This window comes from Arachis stenosperma, chromosome 5, assembly GCF_014773155.1.
Source record: "Arachis stenosperma cultivar V10309 chromosome 5, arast.V10309.gnm1.PFL2, whole genome shotgun sequence".
In the NCBI taxonomy this organism is placed as follows: domain Eukaryota; kingdom Viridiplantae; phylum Streptophyta; class Magnoliopsida; order Fabales; family Fabaceae; genus Arachis; species Arachis stenosperma.
Genome location: NC_080381.1, coordinates 107,681,044 through 107,691,180, shown reverse-complemented (window position 1 = coordinate 107,691,180; position 10,137 = coordinate 107,681,044). Strand labels below are relative to the sequence as shown.

General features: G+C 37.8%; 1 non-coding gene across 1 annotated transcript; it reads left to right on the top strand.

The window, feature by feature from the left end:
- The first annotated feature begins 1,201 nt into the window (after positions 1-1,201).
- Positions 1,202-1,309, top strand: LOC130983856 (small nucleolar RNA R71). The gene has a single exon (XR_009087827.1). It is a non-coding gene; the product is annotated as a small nucleolar RNA R71 (small nucleolar RNA).
- Positions 1,310-10,137: the final 8,828 nt, after the last annotated feature.

The window sequence follows — 10,137 nt, the reverse complement described above, 5'->3', positions numbered from 1 at the left end:
GCATGAGGTTTATGCTTGACCCTAGGTCACACAGGGCCTTCTCAAAGGTCATGGTGCCTATGGTACAAGGTATTGAGAACTTTCCAGGGTCCTGTCTCTTTTGAGGTAATCTCTGCCTAGTCAAGTCATCCAGTTCTTTGGTGAGCAAAGGGGGTTCATCCTCCCAAGTCTCATTACCAAATAACTTGTCATTTAGCTTCATGATTGCTCCAAGGTATTTAGCAACTTGCTCTTCAGTGACATATTCATCCTCTTCAGAGGAAGAATACTCATCAGAGCTCATGAATGGCAGAAGTAAATCCAATGGAATCTCTATGGTCTCAGTGTGAGCCTTAGATTCCCATGGTTCCTCATTAGGGAACTCATTGGAGGCCAGTGGACGTCCATTGAGGTCTTCTTCAGTGGCACTCACTGCCTCTTCCTCATCTCCAAATTCGGCCATGTTGATGGCCTTGCACTCTCCTTTTGGATTCTCTTCTGTATTGCTTGGAAGAATACTAGGAGGGAGTTCAGTAACTTTCTTACTCAGCTGATCCACTTGTGGCTCCAAGTTTCTAATGGAGGACCTTGTTTTAGTCATGAAACTTTGAGTGATTTTGATTAGATCAGAGACCATGGTTGCTAAGTCAGAGTGGCTCTGCTTAGAATTCTCTGTCTGTTGTTGAGAAGATAATGGAAAAGGCTTGCCATTGCCAAACCTGTTTCTTCCACCATTATTGTTGTTGAAACCTTGTTGAGGTCTCTGTTGATCCTTCCATGAGAGATTTGGATGATTTCTCCATGAAGGATTATAGGTGTTTCCATAGGGTTCTCCCATGTAATTCACCTCTTCCATTGATGGGTTCTCAGGATCATAAGCTTCTTCTTCAGATGAAGCGTCCTTAGTACTGCCTGGTGCAGCTTGCATTCCAGACAGACTTTGAGAAATCATATTGACTTGCTGAGTCAATATTTTGTTCTGAGCCAATATGGCATTCAGAGTATCAATCTCAAGAACTCCTTTCTTCTGATTCGTCCCATTGTTCACAGGATTCCTTTCAGAAGTGTACATGAATTGGTTATTTACAACCATTTCAATGAGTTCTTGAGCTTCTGCAGGCGTCTTCTTCAGATGAAGAGATCCTCCAGCAGAGCTATCCAATGACATCTTGGACAGTTCGGACAGACCATCATAGAAGATACCTATGATGCTCCATTCAGAAAGCATGTCAGAAGGACACTTTCTGATCAATTGTTTGTATCTTTCCCAAGCTTCATAGAGGGATTCACCTTCCTTCTGTCTGAAGGTTTGGACTTCCACTCTAAGCTTACTCAATTTTTGAGGTGGAAAGAACTTTGCCAAGAAGGCATTGACTAGCTTTTCCCAAGAGTTTAGGCTTTCTTTAGGTTGTGAGTCCAACCATATCCTAGCTCTGTCTCTTATAGCAAAAGGGAATAGCATAAGTCTGTAGACCTCAGGGTCAACCCCATTGGTCTTGACAGTGTCACAGATTTGCAAGAACTCAGCCAAAAACTAATGAGGATCTTCCAATGGAAGTCCATGGAACTTGCAATTCTATTGCATTAGAGAAACTAATTGAGGCTTAAGCTCAAAGTTGTTTGCTCCAATGGCAGGGATAGAGATGCTTCTCCCATAGAAGTCGGGAGTAGGTGCAGTAAAGTCACCCAGCACCTTCCTTGCATTGTTAGCATTATTGTTGTTTTCGACTGCCATGGGTTCTTCTTCTTTGAAGATTTCTGTTGGGTCCTCTACAGAGAGTTGTGCTTTAGCTTCTCTTAGCTTTCGCTTCAAGGTCCTTTCAGGTTTAGGGTCAGCCTCAACAAGAATGCTTTTGTCTTTGCTCCTGCTCATATGAAAGAGAAGAGAACAAGGAAATATGGAATCCTCTATGTCACAGTATAGTGATTCCTTGAGGTGTCAGAGGAAAAGAAAAATAGAAGGAAGAGGTAGAAGAATTCGAACTTATCAAGAAAGATAGAGTTCAAATTGTGCATTGAGGAGGAGTGTTAGTCCATAAATAGAAGGATGTGAGAAGAGGGAAAGAATTTTTTCGAAAATTAAAGTGAAAAATTTTAAAAGAATTTTGAAAATTGATTGATGATTTTCGAAAACCAAGATTGAGAAAGAAATAAAGTGATTTTTGAAAAAAATTTTGAAATTAGATATCAAAAAGATTTGATTGAAAACTATTTTGAAAAAGATGTGATTAAGAAGATATGATTGAAAAGATATAGTTTTAAAAAGATATGATTTAGAAGATATGATTTGAAAAACAATTTAACAAGATTTTATTTTGAAAATTAATGACTTGGCTAACAAGAAAGATATGATTCAGACATTAAACCTTTCTCAACAGAAAAGGCAACATACTTGAAATGTTGAATCGAATCATTAATTGTTAGCAAGTATTTTTGAAAATGAAAAGAAATTAATTTTGAAAAGATATGATTGAAAAGATATGATTTGAAAAAGATTTGATTTTGAAAAATTTTGAAAACTTGAAAAAAATTTGAATTAAAAACAGAATCTTCCCTCTTGTGCCATCTTGGCGTTAAACGCCCAGCCAGGTACCCTGGCTAGCGTTTAAACGCCAGTTTTCCTTCCTCACTGGGTGTTTTGAACGCCCAGCTTTTTCTGTGTAATTCCTCTGCTGAATGTTCTGAATCTTCAATTCTCTGTATTATTGACTTGAAAAGACACAAATTAAAAATTTTTTGAATTTTTAATAATGAGGAATAATCAAAATGCAACTAAGATCAAATAAACAATGCATGCAAGACACCAAACTTGAAGTTTGTATACTATTGACACTAACAAATTGAGAATGCATATGAGACACAACAAAGTACTCAAGAGAATTTAAAGACCAGAGCAAGTAAATCATCAAGAACAACTTGAAGATTAATGAAGAACATAATGCATGAATTCAAAAAATGCAAGAAGAATAGAAACATGCAATTGACACCAAACTTAAAATAAGACACTAGACTCAAACAATAAACATAAAATATTTTTGATTTTAAGATTTTAAAAATTTTTTTTTTTGGTTTTTTTCGAAAATTATGTGGGAAAAGAAAATAAAGAGGATCAAAACTTTTAATAAGAATTCCAGGAATCATGCAATGTTAGTCTAAAGCTTTAGTCTAAAGAAATTAGACATGGCTAGCCAAGCTTCAGCAGGACATTGCATTCAACAGCTAAATTGATGAGAATCAATCAGCTTTGGTGATGATAAGTACATCACCTTGATCTCTAGAATTCATTCTTAAAAATTCTGAAGAAAAATACCTAATCTAAGCAACAAGATGAACTGACAGTTGTCCAAACTCAAACAGTCCCCGGCAACGGTGCCAAAAACTTGGTGTTGTTGCCGGATCAAAACTTGGCACTGTTATTGCAGGGAACAAATGCGAAATTGTAGTTAGGACATTTAATTCCCCGGCAACGGCGCCAAAAACATGGTGCACGAAATTGTGATCATCAATGGCGCCATCAACATGGTACGCTCAATTGTAATCTCAACTCTTTATCACAACTTCGCACAACTAACCAACAAGTGCACTGGGTCGTCCAAGTAATAAACCTTACGCGAGTAAGGGTCGATCCCACGGAGATTGTTGGTATGAAGCAAGCTATGGTCATCTTGTAAATCTCAGTTAGGCGGATTCAAATGGTTATGGAGGATTAATGATTAAAAGATAAATAAAACATAAAATAAAGATAGAGATACTTATGTAATTCATTGGTGAGAATTTCAGATAAGCGTATGGAGATGCTTTGTCCCTTCCGTCTCTCTGCTTTTCTACTGTCTTCATCCAATCCTTCTTACTCCTTTCCATGGCAAGCTGTATGTTGAGCATCACCATTGTCAATGGCTACAGTCCCGTCCTCTCAGTGAAAATGTTCAACGCGCTCTGTCACAGCACGGCTATTCATCTGTCGGTTCTCGATCATGTCAGAATAGAATCCAGTGATTCTTTTGCGTCTGTCACTAACGCCCCACAATCGTGAGTTTGAAGCTCATCACAGTCATTCAATCCTTGAATCCTACTCAGAATACCACAGACAAGGTTTAGACCTTCCGGATTCTCAAGAATGCCGCCATCAATTCTAGCTTATACCACGAAGATTCCGATTAAGGGATCCAAGAGATATCCACTCAATCTAAGGTAGAACGGAGGTGGTTGTCAGGCACACGTTCATAGGTGAGAATGATGATGAGTATCACGGATCATCACCTTCATCAAGTTGAGGAACAAGTGATATCTTCGAACAAGAATAAGCTGAATTGAATAGAAGAACAATAGTAATTGCATTAATACTCGAGGTACAGTAGAGCTCCACACCTTAATCTATGGTGTGTAAAAACTCCACCGTTGAAAATACATAAGAACAAGGTCTAGGCATGGCCGAATGGCCAGCCTCCCAAAGAGGGTTCAATCATAAAAACATGATCAAAAGATCTAAAGTGATCCAAAGATGAAAATACAATAGTACAAGGTCCTATTTGTAGAGAACTAGTAGCTTAGGGTATACAAAGATGAGTAAATGACATAAAAATCCACTTCTGGGCCCACTTGGTGTGTGCTTGGGCTGAGCATTGAAGCTTTTCATGTGTAGAGACTTTTCTTGGAGTTAAACTCCAGCTTTTGTGCCAGTTTGGGCGTTTAACTCCCATTCTTGTGCCAGTTCCGGCGTTAAACGCCAGAATTCTTGAGCTGACTTGGCACGCCTGTTTGGGCCATCAAATCTCTGGTAAAGTATGGACTATTATACATTACTGGAAAGCCCAAGATGGCTACTTTCCAACGCAATTGAGAGCGCGCCAATTGGGCTTCTGTAGCTCCAGAAAATTTACTTCGAGTGCAGGGAGGTCAGAATCCAACAGCATCTGCAGTCCTTTTCAGCCTTTGAATCAGATTTTTGCTCAGGTCCCTCAATTTCAGCCAGAAAATACCTGAAATCACAGAAAAACACACAAACTCATAGTAAAGTTCAGAAAAGTGAATTTTAACTAAAAATTAATAAAAATATAATAAAAACTAACTAAAACATATTAAAAACATACTAAAAACAATGCCAAAAAGCGTATAAATTATCCGCTCATCATTAACCCTTTTTGAACCTTATTTATCCCCATTGTTCTTAACATCACCACATCACAACCATAAGAGGAAAACCATAAATAACCTTGGATTGCATCCTTGATTAGCTTAGGTGGAAGAAGTGTGTTTCATTTAAGTGTGGGGGAATATTAAGAAACGTTGGTAGTGATTGAAAACATTACTTTTGGGTATTTATTAAAAATCTTGGAAAATGGGTGCATTCATGAGCTACTAAAACCATGTGCATTTTCGCTTCCACAAAAAAAAAAAACATTATCATCACAAAAAAGGGGATGAAAGTACCCCTAAGTGAAAGAAAATGAATAAGAAATGCATATGTGATGTGAATGATGAGCCATACATGAGTGATTGTGACAAAAGAATTGACGGAAGGTTAGGATTGCCTTTTGTTTTGAATTGGTTGATATAGGTTGATGTGGAGACTTAAACTAATCAAGGATTCAACCATTTTAGTCCACTTAGCCATATCTATCCCACCTTTACCTAATCCCATTACAACCGTATGAAGTCCTCATGATAATTACATTCATGCATCACTATTTGTTGATTGTTAGATGAAAAGTAATTCCTTGAAAGCATGATTAGAAGAGACTTGAGTGATTGAAACCCTAAACACCGAGTGATCAGAGTGTATACACACCTAGTGAGGGTTCAATTACTCAACTCTATGTTTCCATACTTCTTATCATGCATTCTTGCAAGTTGCCTCGCTTAAATGAGTTGGATCAATTCTTTAGATTTTGGTTGCATTGGATTATTCCCTTGTTTTGCCCTAATTGTCTATACTTGCTTGGGAATTTGGTTGTTTGTTTCCACCAATTTCATATAGATACTATAGATAGATATATAGGTATAGATAGTATTTACATACTTGATGCATATAGATAGTTACATTTAATGAGTTGATTACCCCTTTGGATCATTCTCCTTGTTGGTTTAGCATGAAGACATGCTATTGATTAAGTGTGGGGGAATTGATGAGTCCATAATTGATGATATAATTTGACTCAATTTTGGATGGATTATAGCACATGAACTCGCACTTAAGCACCAAAATAGCATACTTTTGTGTTTGATCCCTAGTTTGATCCTAATTGTGAAAACATGCAATTTTATGCTTTAATAGAGCAAATTAATTCCACTTTTATGTCATTCGATGACGTGATATGGTTTGTGAGTGATTTCAGGCCTTGAAGGCAAGAAGGGATGGCCAAAAGTGGAAGGAAGCATGTACAAGGGAGAAAACATGAAGAAAACAAGGAAAAGCACACACAGCAAGGTGTGCGTATGCACAACCCTGCGTCCGTACGCGGAAGCAAGAACTTTTATGCGTGCGTGTGCACGAGCACCTGTGCATACGCACAAAAGGATTTTCAGCCGATCTATGCGTCCGCACAGGACCCAACACATGATTTCATTAATGAAACACGTGCAGCACGTATTTTGGGGGCTTTTGGCCCATTTTGGAAGGCTGAATTGCTGAATTGAAGTGCTATATAAAGAGAAAATCAACACATATGAAGGCATTAGGACTTAGAATTTATTTTCCATAGTTTTGCATAGTAATTAGGAGTAGGAGTAGTGTAGAATAGAGAGCTCTCCTAGGGTTTATGTAGTCTTCTTGTAGCATTTTATAGCAAGCTTTGACCCTTGAATTTACTTCTTTAATAGTAAGTACTCTCAATTTCCTCTTTAATTAAAGCATTTTTATCTTTATTTCCTTTTGGTTCAAGTTACTTTGTTCATATGCCAACTTTGAGTTCTTGAAGTTTTGATTGATGAATTTAATGTTTCATACTCTCTTTATGTTTGATTGCTTGTTTATGTTTTGTTTTGTTGGTAGTTGGTTATAGTTTTATCATTTTCCTTGCAATTTTCCATACTTTACTTTTATGCACAAAAGGTATTTGTGAAAATGCCACTTGGTAATTGGTGCGGTGTTTTACAACCACAGACTAACCGGCAAGTGCACCGGGTCGTACCAAGTAATACCTTACGTGAGTAAGGGTCGATCCCACGAGGATTGATGGATTAAGCAACAGTTATTGAGTGATAAGCTTAGTTAGGCAAGCAGAAAAGGGTTTTGAGATATTCAAAAAGTTTAAATTCGAACTCAGAATATAAAAAGGATAGACAAATAAATAAGTTGGGAATAAAATATGGAGAAAACTGTTAAGGCTTCAGAGTTATCTATTTTTCCGGATTGATTTTTCTTACTAACTATTTTAATCATGCAAGATTTAATTCATGGCAAACTATATGTGACTAGACCCTGATTCCTTAGACCTTCCTAGTCTCCTCTAAAAGTCATTAACTGCCAATTCTTTGGTTAATTAATTCCAATTAGAGGGTGATGATCAATTTCTAGTTTATATGCCACAAGAATCCTAATTATCCAAAAATAAGGGGATTATATGCTTGTAGAACAAGAATGGTTGTCAGTCACCTTGTTCATGAGTGAGAATGATGATGAGTGTCAATCATCACCTTCATCAAGTTGAAGAACAAGTGATATCTTGGACAAAGAACAAGCGGAATTGAATAGAAGAACAATAGTAATTGCATTAACACTCGAGGTACAGCAGAGCTCCACACCTTAATCTATAGTGTGTAGAAACTCCACCGTTGAAAATACATAAGCATAAGGTTTAGGCATGGCCGTGAGGCCAGCCTCCCAAAGTGATCAAAAGATCTAAAGAAAAAGGTTCCAAAGATCCGAAGATTCTTAATACAATAGTAATAGGTCCTACTTATAGAAAACTAGTAGCCTAAGGTGTACATAAATGAGTAAATGACATAAAAATCCACTTCCGGGCCCACTTGGTGTGTGCTTGGGCTGAGCAATGAAGCATTTTTCGTGCAGAGACTCTTCTTGGAGTTAAACGCCAGCTTTGGTGCCAGTTTGGGCGTTTAACTCCCATTTGGGTGCCAGTTCCAGCGTTTAACGCTGGGATTTCTTGAGGTGACTTTAAACGCCGGTTTGGGCCATCAAATCTTGAGCAAAGTATGGACTATCATATATTGCTGGAAAGCCCAGGATGTCTACTTTCCAACGCCGTTGAGAGCGCGCCAATTGGGCTTCTGTAGCTCCAGAAAAATCCACTTCGAGTGCAGGGAGGTCAGAATCCAACAGCATCTGCAGTCCTTTTGAGTCTCTGAATCAGATTTTTGCTCAGATCCCTCAATTTCAGCCAGAAAATACCTGAAATCACAGAAAAACACACAAACTCATAGTAAAGTCCAAAAAAGTGAATTTTAACTAAAAACTAATAAAAATATACTAAAAACTCAACTAAAACTACCAAAAACATACCAAAAACAATGCCAAAAAGTGTACAAATTATCCGCTCATCACAACACCAAACTTAAATTGTTGCTTGTCCCCAAGCAACTGAAGATCAAATAAGATAAAAAGAAGAGAATATGCAATGAACTCCAAAAACATCTATGAAGATCAGTATTAATTAGATGAGCGGGGCTTTTAGCTTTTTGCCTCTGAATAGTTTTGGCATCTCACTCTATCCTTTGAAATTCAGAATGATTGGCTTCTTTAGGAACTTAGAATCCAGATAGTGTTAATGATTCTCCTAGTAAAGTATGATGATTCTTGAACATAGCTATTTATTGAGTCTTGGCTGTGGCCCAAAGCACTCTGTCTTCCAGTATTACCACCGGATACATACATGCCACAGACACATAATTGGGTGAACCTTTTCAGATTGTGACTTAGCTTTGCTAAAGTCCCCAATTAGAGGTGTCCAAGGTTCTTAAGCACACTCTTTTTGCCTTGGATCACAACTTTATTTCTTTCTTTTTCTTTCTTTTCTCTCTTTTTTTGATTTTTTTTTTCGTTTGCTTCTTTCTCTTTTTTTTCTTTTTTTTTTTGTATTCACTGCTTTTTCTTGCTTCAAGAATCATATTTATGATTTTTCAGATCCTCAGTAACATGTCTCCTTTTTCATCATTCTTTCAAGAGCCAACAATTTTAACATTCATGAATCACAAATTCAAAGACATATGCACTGTTTAAGCATACATTCAGAAAACAAAAAGTATTGTCACCACATCAAAATAATCAAACTGTTATAAAATTTAAAATTCATGCAATTCTTTCCTTTTCAATTAAGCACGTTTTTATTCAAGAAAGGTGATGGATTCATAGGACATTCATAACTTTAAGGCATAGACACTAAGACACTAATGATCATAAGACACAAACATGGATAAACATAAAGCATAATTTTCGAAAAACAGAAGAATAAAGAACAAGGAAATCAAGGAACGGGTCCACCTTAGTGATGGCGGCTCTTCCTTCCTCTTGAAGGTCCTATGGAGTGCTTGAGCTCCTCAATGTCTCTTCCTTGTCTTTGTTGCTCCTCCCTCATGATTCTTTGGTCTTCTCTAATTTCATGAAGGATGATGGAGTGTTCTTGATGCTCCACCCTTAGTTGTCCCATGTTGGAACTCAATTCTCCTAGGGAGGTGTTTACTTGCTCCCAATAGTCTTGTGGAGGAAAGTGCATCCCTTGAGGCATCTCAGGGATCTCTTGATGAGAGGGGTCTCTTGTGTGCTCCATCCTTTTCTTGGTGATGGGCTTGTCCTCATCAATGGGGGTATCTCCTTCTATGTCAATTCCAACTGAATAACAGAGGTGACAAATGAGATGAGGAAAGGCTAGCCTTGCCAAGGTGGAAGACTTGTCTGCCACTTTATAGAGTTCTTGGGCTATAACCTCATGAACTTCCACTTCTTCTCCAATCATGATGCTATGGATCATGATGGCTCGGTCTAGAGTAACTTCGGACCGGTTGCTAGTGGGACTGATTGAGCGTTGAATGAACTCTAACCATCCTCTAGCCATGGGCTTGAGGTCATGCCTTCTTAATTGAACCGGCTTTCCTCTTGAATCTCTCTTCCATTGTGCGCCCTCTTCACATATAACTGTGAGGACTTGGTCCAACCTTTGATCAAAGTTGACCCTTCTTGTATAAGGATGCTCATCTCCTTGC